We start from the raw sequence: 14,248 nt of genomic DNA on the forward strand, positions 1-14,248 counted from the left end.
GTTTTCGGTAAAATGTCATTTTGTAATATAATATATGCTTTTCAGGCACAGGAGTGATAAAAGAATAAGGCCAAAATGATCCTGCCCCAAGACTAATATCTTCTAATGGCGCATTAACAAGGAAGGCAGAAATCAATATTTAGATATCACTGGAATACATAATACTGTAGAAAGTAGAAGAGCACACATGAGACAGAGAAGGAGGTGGATGCTCCTGGGTTGAGAGCAGGGGTGTGGGTGTGGAAGGGACTAGGCCAGAATCCCCAGTAGCTCTCTGGTTTACACATCCAAGAGGCAGAACATCTGGTGTCAAGACCTGGGTTAGAGGTTTGTCAAACAGAGGCAGGGCCCAGTCACCACTTTGGAAGGGAGTGACGAGAAGGGGATTTGGGGGACTTGAGAGGGTTGAGTAAACTGGGATCAGGGGCACAGGCTTCTCTCACCATACTCAGCTTCTTCCACTCACTCCCTAGTTGAGCCTACTGGCATCAAGCTCTAGATGCCAAGGCCAGAATGGCTGTGGAGCAGGAGCAGGAGCTGTGGCCCAAGTAGCTCTGAGAGGGGAAGTGACCTAAAACCCCTGGCAGGGAAAATACTGGAGCCAGGTGTGAACATGTCCTCTCTTTTCACAAGAGTCCTGATGGGGCTGGCTGGGCTTTTGGGTACTCATCCCTACTGTTCTAGCTGGAGAGGATTTGTGTACTGAAGCTGGGAGGGACAGATCCCACAAAGTGACCACAGATCTGGAATAGTAAGTAAGGGGTAGCTCTGCCCATAGAGTTCACTTTAGACAGGCCTATACTCCTGTAAGAAATTGGGGTAGGATCTTCTACTCAGCCTTGCCAGAATAGAATGGTGAATACCCTTCTAGTATGTTTGGTGAAGCCTCTTGAAGGCACTGTTTCCCCCATCCACCCTGGGGAAAAACTCAGTCCCTAAAGTCAACAGCAAGGCTTATTGAGGTTGAGTATTTAACAGGCCCAATCTGGGACTTAGAAACAAAAATGACTGAACATCTCTTTATTCTCCAATCATTACAAAGCCCAAATAACTCTAAAAGGGATGGACACTGGGAGGCCAAACTCTAGGTCGGTTGACATCCTAGAGCAGATAGCCAAGGTCCTGTCTCATTCCCTAAACCCTGTAATACTCCAACCCTGTAAATCTCAAGACACTGAAGAAGAAGGCTGTGGTAGGGGAGGGGAGCTAGCTTCCAACCTACTCCACACTTGACTTCCATGGGACAACAGTAAGTGTAAGGGTGTTTGCAAAATCAAGTGGAAAGTACCTCTGGGCTGGGGAAGTGAGATACTCTAGCAAGACATATTAAATGGAACAGAAAAGAGAAAGCAGGTTCCATTGGCACCATAGTGAGCCATTCATTTGCTCAGGGAAGTGGGTGGGGGCTGAGAGGCTAGGTTTGGTCCCATGGCTACACTAAATGCTTGGCATGACTCCAGGGCTGCTCTAGTTAGTGGCTCCAGCACAGCATGAGTTAGGTGTAAGAGTGTGGGGACAAGGAAAAAGGGAGGAGGGGTCCCTAGAGGCTGGGTGCCCATTACATGGACTCAAATTCATCAATGTGCTGCTTAGTGTTGCCCTGCCGGATCTGGCACAGAGTCTTGTATTTGTTTCAGCCCTGTTGCATATTCTTAGCATGGATCATGTCATTGGCAGTCTTCTTGGACTCATCTCAGGCACTGGTCAGCTCTGAAGTGAGGGCCTTCAGGTGCTTCTGCATGCTTATTCTTCTCCACTTCAGTGATATGTTCCTCCTCACTGCAGTCCTTGGCCATAGCATCAGCCCATAGGTCAGCACTAGCCTCTACCCCATTCTCATCCTGCTCATCCAGCTCATTCTCAGCAGGCTCTGCCACATGAGGTGTACTCATGGCCATCTTCAGCTCAGCACAGGTCTTCTCCAAGTCTTCCTGTACTATATAGGCCTTCTGTTACCACTCCACAGCCTCACTCTCCTTCTTCTGTTGGGCCATCTCCAGCTGGGAGATTCGAGCTCTCAGCACTGCCATTTCCAAGGCCGGCTGTTTTTGAGTCCTTTTCTGGTCCCAGGAGGCCTGCAGCAAGGCCTCCTTGACCTCTTCAGCTTCTTGATGCTCCTTGGCCAGCTTTTCAACCTCACTCTGGGCACATTTCCATTCCTGCTCAAGTTCCAGAGCCCTATGGGTCTGTTCTTCCAGTTCTTGCTGAGCCTTCTTAGTCTGTTCCTCAATCTGCTTCAGCTTCTCCATCAGCTCCTCCTTCTCCCATTCAATCTTCTCTTTCTCTTTTTCTGCTATTTCACACTTCTTCTTCTCATTTTCCAGCATAGCTTGCTCCATCTGCTTCTGGTGCTTCTCCTCCCGGGCCTGTGCTTTCATCTGCTGCACCTCAATGGTGTCAGCTTGTGATGGTGCACGTATAGTTCATGGTTCCCCATGCTCAAAGCCAAGATTTGCTTATTAATCTGCAGCCAAGAGCATAGAAGATGAAGTCCAGGGCTTTTTTGTCAATGGGCTTGATGACAAATTTCTTATCATTGAAAGAGATGTTCCTGATTTCACTCCAGGGGAAGCTTATCTTGGGAGTCAGCCTGTCACTCTGCTCATAGATGTTGACATCCAAGGCATCCACCACCAGCCACAGCTCTGAGCCTTTCTTGTTCTTGATGCTGAAATAGTTCACATCATACTTCTCCAGATCTTGAGCGATCTTCAGATATTCCAGGACAGCAACCTCCCTGAGAATGCCACAGTGTTCCTCATGCCACACCTGGATCCGCTCCTCCCACTGGTCCCTGTTGAGTTTGTGCTGTTCAAAGAATCTCTGTAGCAGCAACTTTTCTCCAGCCAGGTAGCCAGTGTATGCACCTCCTTATTGAAGTCACCATACTTAGACTGGACAGCATACAAGGCCAGCAGCACAGCAGTCTCAGGTGGGCAGTACATATTATCAAGAAAGAACAGAGGCTGAGTGATGTCCTGGATCAATTCCTTGGACACAGCCTCAATGTAGAACTTGGCATGGAACTTAAAGAGCAGGGGGCTTTCCTTCTGCATAACCTGGGCAGTCACCTTATTGAGTTTCAGTCAGGTGTAGAAACCTTTAATGTCCTGGTACTACAGACCAAAGAATCAAACTTCCCTCAAGCCAATAGTTTTCACCACCTGATCAAATAGCTTCTTGTCAGTGGTGCTGGGCTGGATGGCAAACTCCAGCTCTGCATCCATGGTGGTCACACACACATTGATCATTTTGGGCATGGTGGCAGCAAAGGCAGAGGAGTTAGCAAAGTTTAGCTAGGACTGTCAGGCAGTGCTGAGCACGCAGTACACACGGCTTGGATTCAGGTGGCCAGGGACTCAGATTGGGTCCTCAGTAGTGTCGGGGCAACTGTTTGGCTTCCTGCTAACAGGCCACAACTTCACAAACCCCATCAAGGAAAGACTGTTTTCCTAGTTTTGGTATCAGAGTGTGATGTTGCTTCATAGACTGAATTATGAATTATTTCCCCTTTCTCAATCTTTTCTAATAGTTTTTGTAGAATTGGTACCAATTCTTCCTTGAATGTATAGTGGAATTCAGCTGTGAATCTATCTGGTCCTGAAATTATTTTTTGGCAATTTTTTTATTACTAATTTAATTGCACTGGTTGTTATTGGTATATTCAAGGTTTCTATTTCTTCCTGATTTAATCTAAGAGGGTTGCATATTCCAAGGAATTTATTCATTTTCTCTACATTTTCTAGTTTGTATGCATAAAGTGCTCATAGAAGTCTCAAATGATCTTTCATATTCTGTGGTGTTTATCTTCATTTTCATTTCTAATTGAGTTTATTTGAATCTTCTCCCTTCTTGGTTAATCCAGTTAATGGTTTATCAATTTTGTTTATCGTTTCAAAGAGGCAATTTTTTATTTCATAGATTTTTTTTTTTTTCTATTTCATTTAGTTGTACTCTGATCTTTGTTATTTCTTTTCTTCTGCTAGTTTTGTGGGTTTCTTTTTTTTAGTTCCTTGAAGTGTGACATTAGGTTGTCAATTTGTGATCTTTCAGACTTTTTGATGTAGGCAGTTATTGCTATGATGTTTCCTCTTAACACTGTTTTAGCTGTGTCTCAGAAGTTTTGATAACTTGCATCACTGTTATCATTCATTTTAAATAATTTTTAAATTTTTATCTTGATTTTATTGTTAAACCCAAAACTATTCAGGAGCAGATTGTTTAATTTCCATATATTTGTATAATTTTGAGTGTTCCTTTTAGAGTTTATTTCTAGTTTTATTCCACTGTGGTTTGAGAAGATACTTTACATAATTTTGATTTTTAAAATTTGTGGAGGCATGTTTTGTAGCCTACCATATGGTCTATCTTGAAGAGTGTTCCATGTGCTGATGAGAAGAATGTATATTCTGCAGTTCATGGGTTGAATGTTCTGTAAATATCTGTGAGGACTATTTGTTCTACAGTGTTGCTTGAGTTCATTGTTTCCTTGCTGACACTCTTCCTTGATGATGTATCTAGTGCTGTCAGTTGTCTTAAAGTCCCCCGCTATTATTGTGTTGCTGGCTATCTCATTTCTTAGATCTAGTGCTAATTGTTTTATGAATATAGGATCTCCAAAATTAGATGTGTATATATTTAGATTGTAGTATCTTCCTGTTGGATTGATCCTTTTATCCTTATTAAATGACCTTATTTGTCTTGTTTTATTGTTTTTGCTTTAAAGTCTGCTTTATCTGATATAAGAAAAACTACTGCTGCTTGCTTTCTGTTTCCATTTGTGTGGAATATCTTTTTCCACTCCTTTATCTAACACTAACCCTTTACCTTAATTTTGTATGAATCCTTAGATGTTAGGTGAGTCTTTCAAAGACAGCAGATACTTGGTTTGTAGTTTTTTTATCCATTCTGTCAACCTGCATCATTTAAGTGGAGCATTTAGGCCATTTACCTTCAACATTGATATTGAGATATGAGGTATTTTTCCAGTTGTTATGTTGATTTTTACCTTTACATTTTTTTTTATTGTGCTATAGTTTTGTAGACCCTAAGAGTTTTATACTTTCAAGAGGTTGTATTCTGGTGCATATTAACCTTTTGTTTCAAGATTTAGCACTCCTTTTAACATTTCTTGTGGGGCTGGTCTGGTAGTGATAAGTTGTCTCAGCATTTGTTTGTCTGAAAAAGGCTTTATTTCTTCTTCATTTATAAAACTCAGTTTGCTGGATACAAAGATCCTGACTGACAGTTATTGTGTTTAAAGAGGCTAAAGATAGTAACCAAATCTCTTCTGACTTGTAACAGTTCTACTGAGAAGCCTACTGCTAGTCTGATAGGATTTCCTTTATAGGTTATCTGACGTTTTTGTCTCACTGTTCTTAGAATACTTTTCTACACTTTGATTTAAATAGCCTGATGACTACATGACTTGGTGATATTCTTTTTGCAAGAAATCTCCCAGATTTTCTTTAAACTCCTTATATTTGGATATCTAAACCTCTAGAAAGGCTAGGGGAGTTTTCTTCAATTATTCCATCAAATGAGTTTTCCAATTTTTTTGCATTCTCTTCTCCCTCAGGAACACCAATTATTCTTAGGTTTGGCCACTTTACATAATTCTATATTTCTAGGATATTTTTTATTATTTTTTCTTTATTTTTGTCTGATTAAGGTACTTCAAAAGTCTTGTCTTTGAGCTCTGAAATTCTTTCTTTTACTAGGTCTAGTCTAATGTTGAAACATTCCACCTCATTTTGTAATTCCCAAAATGTATTATTTTTATTTCCAGAAGTTCTGATTGGTTTTTATTTAAAATACCTATCTTTTTAGAGTATTTTTATTTATATTCTGAATTCCTAAAAAAGTATCTTTATGTTAATTTTCACCTTTCTCTAGCATATTTTTGAGTAGCTTAATAAGCAACATTTGGAATTCCTTATCTTGGATTTAAAAGATTTTATTTTGGTTTGGATTCATTGATGGTGAGATAATGTGATCTTTTGCAAGTATTCTAGAACCCTATTTTGTCATATGGCCAGAATTATTTTTCTGCTTCTCATTTAGGTAGACTATTTCTTCTCATTATTCTTGAATTTATTTTTTATTTGACTGTGTGGCTTTTAAAATTTCTTTTTCCCCCTTGATGATGTGACTTTAATGTTTATAGTTTATTGCAGCCTTGTTTGGCTTTTTTTGCTTTCAGGGGTGAAGGCTCTGCATGAGTTCCCTGGTTATAGAAAATCTTTGTATCATGGCTTTCTTAGGTCCTGGTTGTAGTAGCAATGTGCTCAGTGTGCAAGCAAATTCACTGTCTCCTATGAAGTTGAAATGGAAGAGGTCTTTTGAAGCTTATCTTGTTCCCTCTGAGTGTGCACTTTCTTTTAAATTTATTTTTTCCCCAGTATTTTGTTTCCAGGTTGAATAGTTTAGGCTTCAGAGGAATGAGTGTGGTATTCCTAGGTAGAAAGCAGTGGTGGCTAAAGCGGGTGGGTAAATGCAATACCCAATGGTGAGCAGAGAACCCAACCTGACAGGTGGCTGGGGGAAACTCTCAGTTAATCACACTGAGGTCCTTCATAGGGAAGGGAGGGAGCCACCTCAGCTCTCCTAACAGGCCAGCAGGAAAACAATCTGCCTCCCAGTTACACTCCTGTCACAGATTTCCATCTATTCAGGTCAGACTGGTACCTCTTTTCATGTGCAAGAATGCTGATGCTCAATGTAAAGACGGATTGTGGCTCTACTCCTAGTGCAAGTCTGAACATGGAGGCACATTCTTCCTTTGGGGATTTTGTCACCCTGAAGTGTTCCAGAAAGGCCATCTACAAGTTCACCCATGCTGAGCTCCCATGGGAGAAGTCCCTCCTATGTCTGCATTGGTGAGCAAGTGGGAAAGAAAATCCTCTTCTCCAGTATCCTTCACAAGCACCAGAGCTGTCAGACTGTTGAGGTAGAGACACATAACTTTTCACACTGAGCCCAGCACTGCACCTGTACCTCTGCTGAAAGAGACTTCCCACGTGCAGAAAGTCCCAGCTTTGACAGAGGTGGCTGGGGGAGCTCTCAGTGAAACACACTGAAGTCTTCTCAGGGTGAAAGGAGGGAGCTACCTCAATTCCTCTGCTAAGCCAGCAGGAAATTGGTCCACCTCCTAGTCACACTCTTGAACCAGTGTCCAGGCTATTCAAATCAGACAGGAACCTCTTTTCATCTGTGATAAGGTTGATACTTCAAATAGAGGTATTGTGACTACTTTTTATGCAAGCCCGAACCTGAAAAGTACTCTGTCTGTGGGAATACAGTCACTCAGAAATGCTCCAGAAAGGCTGTAGGTGTACCCATGCTGAGCTTGCATGAGAGAAGCCCCAGCTGTGCCTGCAGTAGTGGACAAAGGGAAACAAATGTTTTCTTCTCCAAAAACCTTCATGAGCACCATGGCTGCCTGAATGCTGGGGTAGAGCTACAACTTTCCTTGGAGCCAGGAGGTGGTACCTACAAAAGAGTGCCAGCCATAGTGGTAGCAGTGGGATTTGTGCTTGCCTTATGTTACCCAGGGGAGGTTCTCTGGTGTATCAGGCAATGCGTGTGGCCATAGAGCTCCCAAAAGTTTCTGTCCTTTGTGTTAAACTACCAGGTCAGATAGAGGAGCAAAGCCAAGTCAAAGCTGGGTCGGACAAATGTGTACTCTGGCTCTCCACATGTAGGGCAAGCAGTGGCAGTGGCCCCAGTGAGTATTGGTTGACAATTCTCTGGAAGTTTGGGTAATGTTCCAGAAAGGAGCAAAATGGTCTTAGTTGCACAGAAGAGTTCACACATGGGGTGATGAGTAGCAGGTAGCAGTAAGCCCCACTCAGCTTGCAGACCTTGGCAAGTCAGGTCTCACATCTGCAGTGTTCCACTAGCAGCAGCAAGCTAATTTCCAGGTAGTCTGCACTCAGAACCCCAAACTGCCCCAGGCCATAAGGCTTTCCACAGAGCAACCATAGCTATCAGGCCACACTCATCCTGGTCTCCCCATCTAGCCAGGACACCCAGCTCCTGCACTTGTAGTTACAACACACTTCACATTTGCCTCCCAGTTCTGGCAAAATGAATTTATCCCCACTCAAGATTATAGCATGAATCTCAGTTGAGGACTTCCCTCAACCTGTGACAACCACCTGAATTAGCTGGCAGAATTCTTCAGAGTCCCCTGTGAGGGAGAATCAGAAATGGCCCCCTTCATCTACATTACAGACTGGGAATGCAAGCAAGGCTTTTCTCTCTGCTCCTACTTTCATATTCCCAACTGTCCCCTAAATCAGTTCCAGTGGTGGGTATAGTTCAACTCTTCCCCCATGGCCTGGATTGACAGGTTTACTGGTGGGAATGTGTATTATATGGGCAGTTTATCTCTCTCACACACTATGAGGACTTAAAATTTTCTGCTTGGCTTACTGTGTAGGCTGCAGCCCGTTGCTTCTTTCAAAAGGTTTGTGGCTTCTTTCAGCTTTCCTGTAGAGTTCCAGCATTGCTTCTTGGAAAAAAGTTCACAGTGTGAATCTCTATATACTATTTTGCCTTTCCAGGTGGGAGAGGCATGTTTAATAATGCCTCCAATCTGCCATCTTGAAAAAAAATAATAAAACTTCTACACTGATTTTTGTATACTAATTGTGGTTCAAGAATCATACTAATTTGACATTAATTTGCATAATCTGTTCGTAGATTATTTTGGACTTTACATGTACACAATTTTGTCATTTGAATAATGACAGATTTTTGTTTTCTTTTACAATCATAATACGTTTTATGAGTTTTTTAGTGCTTATTGCATTGCTTAACACCTTCATTGCACTAATGAATTAATGTGGTGAGAGTGGACATCCTTTTCTTGTTTTAAAACTGTGTATCAATTCATTTAATGTTTTCACATGGAGGCTCTGTTACCTACAAAGATTCCAAATATATCCTACTCCTAATGGAGTTCCTTTTTGCTCTAATGTTTTCAAAAATTTTTAAAAAGTATGCATGTGTATTGAGTTATATCAAATACATTTCCTCTGTCTTTATTTCCTTACTATGTGAATTATATTGATTACTGAATTTTTAACACAATGTTGTATTTCTGGACTAAATTTCACAAGGATATGAAATACAGTAAATATATATATCTCTGTATACTACCAGCTTTTATTTTGTTTAGAATTTTGTATTTATATTCATGATCTACATTGGCTTTAAATGGTCTTCTCACATTGTAACAGTCCTATTTTCAGATTAAAGTTATGCTGGTTTTATAAATCAATTTGGCAACTAATTATATGATGTATATTCTCTGGAAATTTTTGTATAACATTGGTAATATTTATTATTAAGGTATTTAAAAAAATTTGCCAGCTAAGCCATCTTGATTTGAAATTACTTCTACATAATGATATATAACAAGGAATTCAATTTATTCAAAGACTATTCAGATTAGTATGTTTTCTTTTGTTATTTTTTCAACAAATGTATCCATTTAATCTTAGATGTTGATTTTGTTTGCACACTGCTATTTATAGTATTCTATTATATTTTTAAATGTAAAATCCCTCAGGATGATCACTTTTTCAGTTTTGATAATTTGCTTTTTATTTAAATGTTACTTTATCAATCATTTTAAGTATTTGTTTTTTTCCTCTATTATATGTTTGTTTCTATTTTATTTATTTTTACTTTTTTTTTAATTTTGAGACAGAGTCTCACTCTGTCGCCCAGGCTTGAGTGCAATGGAGCAATCTTGGCTCACTGCAACCTCTGTCTCCCAAGTTCAAGTGATTATCTTGCCTCAGTCTCCCAAGTAGCTGGGACTACAGGCATGCACCACCACGCCAGGCTAATATTTGTATTTTTGGTAGAGAAAGGGTTTCACCATATTGGCCAGGCTGGTCTCAAAGTCCTAACCTGGTGATCCACCTAGATGGAGCCATTGCACCCCAGCCTGTGTGACAGAGTGAAAATCTGTCTCAAAAAAAAAAAAATGGCTTTGCTCTCAGGTTTCTTGATCAACCTAGCCAATAATTTTTTTTCCTACCTAGGTGCACACAAAAAAAAAAAAAAAAGAAAAGAAACAAAGGGATAGAACACAAAAATCCCTGCAAACCTCCAAAAGCCAAATTGTACCCCACTCTGCAATGCCGCCATTTACTACTGGTTTCTTTCTGACCCAGTCAGATGTAAGAGGCCTCTTACTGGATCCAAGCCAATTAATTACTGCATCCAATTTGATCCTGGACCCAGTTTAGTTTCGGTCACAACCTCCAAACCCAGTTTGGATCAGAAATTTTCTCAAAGAAATTCAGAGAGCTCAAAACACAAATTCATGGAGCTTCAAAATCCAAGAGAACTTTCTACCATCTCCAGCAATTCTGAGAAGGCAATGGACACAATGGGTCTGGCAGGTACCTCGATTGGTCACTCAGTGTTCCTGAAAGTCATCAGGTCTACTTCAAATCTCACTTCTGATGCCACCTTTTAAAAGAAAACCTTCAGCTGAATTAAATTTAAAAGAGTTTAACTGAGAAATAAACAATTCAGAATTGGGCAACCTCCTGTGTAAGAGTAGACTCAGAGACCCCAGTGCAGCCACGTGTTGGAAGAAGATTTATGGACAGAAAAGGGAAAATGACATACAGAAAATAGGAGTGAGGTACAGAAACAGCTGGATTGGTTGTGAGACAGCCAGGTGGAAGAGGGTCCCTGGAAAGACTCCAACTAGCCTGTGCAGTTGGGTGAAGCCTTGGGAAGTTTGCACCCTTTGCAGTTGGGAGGAGCCTGGCCTCTCTGCTTCCTGTGTGAAACCTGGGATTCAAACAGCTGAGCAAGAAACTACACAGGATTCTGGCCTAGCCAGAGTTCCTGTTTCTCCCTTTTTTTTCTTTTCACCAAATAATACCCTGCTTTATGCAGTCTTCAAACCACCTGTGAGACTAAATTTTTGTGTCCATGGGACAGACAAAGACCCTAACTTTACCTGAACTAAGGAAAAGTCCTGCCACATTTTTGGTGCCCAACTTGTGGCTCGAGAAATGGTGAGTGAAGTGAGGTCTCAAAACCTCTCACTGTTGCTTCTAAGTATTTTTATCCTCATACTTCTGATGGTGAGGGAAACCATGCCCCCACCTCCTGTCACTCCTGGGCCTTTTCATGGTCTTTTACTTTCTATTTAATCATCTGTTCCTTCAGATGATTAAAAGATTCATCATTGCTGTAGTTAACCAGATAATGAAATCACAAGTATATTATATGAATCATTATCAATCAGTCTCTTCAGAGGAACAGGAAATTGAGAATGAGAGTGAGAACTCTCACTAATGTTATAGGTGAGATTCTCAAAGAGGGGAGTGAGGAAGGAGACCCTTAATCCTCATAAGCTTCTAAGACCCCTTCCTCCTAGACTTCTACATTGCATTTCAATAGGAGAAGTAAAGGCTGGCAGACCAGGCAACACCCTTAATCACACTCTTGTAGATCACAGGCATGGTATGGAGAAATCTTTCTGAGAGGCATTGTTTTTGCTTAAATACCAACAAACCGCCACCTAGTCACATACCCCACACCTACTTCATGGAGGAAGACCCTTTCATATGTAATTTCTAGAGTTGTAAACCTTTAAAATGACAAAGATTTTCTTTGTCAAGGAGCTTGGTTGTTAAGGTATTTTCACCTGCCTCAGCTCCCAGTGGAATAAATCACCACTTCCTTTGTTCAGTGTTAGAGAGGTTTGTTTGTGGCCACTCCTGCCTGCAAATCCTGCCAGGTGATGAAATAAATGGGGAATAAATAGGGTGCCAATAACCCAGAGATTCCCTTTTGGGAAAGTAAGACAAAGGGAGCTAACCAAAGCCAAGCACCATGCACACAAATTCTAGCATGCATAACTATAATCACCAGTTATCTGGGTGTGTCACAAGATATCCTTTGCTCTCCCTTGTTGGAGGAGGATGCAGTTCCACAGTTGCACCTTAGCATTTTGCTTATAATAAGGAGTTCATACAAAACCCCACCACCACCAGAGACATATTTTTGTCCCAGATTCAATTCCAAGCTTTGAGTCAAAGCCCAGGAAAAGAAAACTGAATCTAAGGGATCCAGAGGCAAATTATAACAGAAGTTAAAAGGCATAGCACAGTTGAGGGTGGCTGATTCCTGCCAATTAAGCCAAGCCCAACGTTCCTGTTTCATGGATAAAGGCTATGTTAGTATCTATGGAATAAATGAGGTCTAGGGAACTCCAAGGCTACTGACAGCAAGAGAGATAGGTTGTATGTGAATAAGAGTAAAAGATGCCCCCCCCCAGCCACCCCTGCTTCATGGGTGCAAGCCCCTTTTGGTACCTATGGCATACCTGTCAGTCACAGACTCATGGATGCAAGGATGTAAGAGCAAAGGAGAATGCTCTTTCCTTTCTCCCTCACATACCCCGGGTATCTGCTAGGAAGAGAAGGGAACGAGGGATGCCTGCTCTCCTCTTTCTAGATGAGTAGCCATTCATCTTTATTCTGTATCCCTTTTGAATGCATCCTGAACCCTTGGGACAACTTTTTAAAAAGCATTTTTTTCCTTTTTCCCCCTTGGTTCTCTCTTCACTGATAGGTAATTGTGTCTCTGTACTATGGAACACTCCCCTCAGATACATCCTCCAAACTGGAAGAAGTGAATTTCCCAAAATTTCAACTAGTTGGCCTAGGATTGAGCTTAGGGGAAGGGAGCTCAGAAGCCCAACATGCCAGCAAAAGGGTAGAGCTGTTTTTACCAGTGAGGCTTCTGACCTTCTCCCTGTATAAACTGGCAAAAGGCCTTAGAGTTTTTGAGCTATCCTTACCCCTCCCCTCATTTCATTTTGATACATGTTTTCTAATAACCCGTTTCTCTGTTCTTGCCTTCAGGCCATCAAACTCCAAACGGTCATGCATCCAGAACCTCTGACGATTTCCCTTTCTGCTGGAAACCCTTAAATACACCTCTGAGGAAGTTCTGACTACCATTTCCCTGAAAGAGCTCCCACTGTCAGCAGGAAGCAGTTAAGATGGGTCTTCCTCCTTATCCTTAATCTAATGGCAGTTAGATGTACTTCTTTAGAGGGAGGAATTAGACAGCCAAGTGAGCGGGGGTGTCCCTGGAAAGACTCCAACCAACCTGCACACTGGAGTGAAGGTTCAGGAAGTTTGCACCCTTTGCAGTGGGGAAGAGCCTGGCCCATCCTCTTCCTGTGTGAAATCTAGGTTTCAAACAGCCAAGAACGAAGCTGTGGGCAAAACTCTGGCCAGCAGAAGTCCCTGTTTCTCCCTTTTCTTCCTTTTGACCCAATAAAACCCTGCTTTACTCATCCTTCAAACTGTCTGCAAGTCTACATTTTCATGGCCGTGAGATGCACAAGGACCCCATCTTTAGCTAAACTAAGGAAAAGTCCTGCAACAGTTGCACCTTGGCATTTGTCTTATTTGAACATGGTTCAAACAGTTGACTATATATGATTGGAAAAATTCAATGATTGGCCAAGTGTAGGCTACAGTCTGTTTACATCTCCACTTGTCACAGTTCGATTTACAGACAAACCTTTAAGCCAAACTTATGTTAAGGGTCAGTTTTAGACTAAACTTGATTTCCCAATTTGTAGCACTTTAACTTAAAACTATACTCATCCCACCACTCTGGCCCCCTGTGCCTCCACTCTGTGGCATGGTAGTGATGAAAAGTAGTTAGTCTTCTGGCCAAGAGAGAAGACTGCTGTTCTTTGGGGCTCTATTAAAAACTCATACTCAGATCATAGTTAAGATTATATCTGAATAGGAGCTCTTTGGAAAATAACTTCCCAGGGCATTGCCACAATTCAATCTGACTCACACTCCTACCAAAAAAGATGCCTTATATACAAGGCATTATAAAAATCAATAGAAAATCAGCTGATACATAGGACTGTAATTTCAGTTGAGGCTGTAAACCAAAATAAAATTCTAAGCCCCATAACTGAGTGAACCCTCTTTTTGGCCAAAGGGATGTAAAGAAACCTGAAAATACAGTTCAGACCATAAAGAGAAGGAGGGTGTAGGACATGCATCATTACACTTTCCTCTTTTTGGAGTTCAGGGACAACTCATCAGCATTAACATTAAAATAGAGATAGAACAGATGCTTTGTAACAATAAGATACCAAATTTCAAACTGACTCTAGTATAGCATCACATGACAGATAGCAGGCCCTAAAGAAAATCAAAGTATTTTACCC

The 14,248-nt window shown here is 41.2% G+C and overlaps 1 pseudogene; it reads right to left on the reverse strand.

The window, feature by feature from the left end:
• Positions 1–1,558: 1,558 nt before the first annotated feature.
• LOC105732914 (moesin-like) lies at positions 1,559–3,260 on the reverse strand (annotated as a pseudogene).
• Between the last annotated feature and the right edge of the window lie 10,988 nt (positions 3,261–14,248).

This window comes from Aotus nancymaae, unplaced genomic scaffold (assembly GCF_030222135.1).
Source record: "Aotus nancymaae isolate 86718 unplaced genomic scaffold, 86718_ANA_hifiasm-v0.15.2.pri h1tg000004l, whole genome shotgun sequence".
Lineage (NCBI taxonomy): Eukaryota > Metazoa > Chordata > Mammalia > Primates > Aotidae > Aotus > Aotus nancymaae.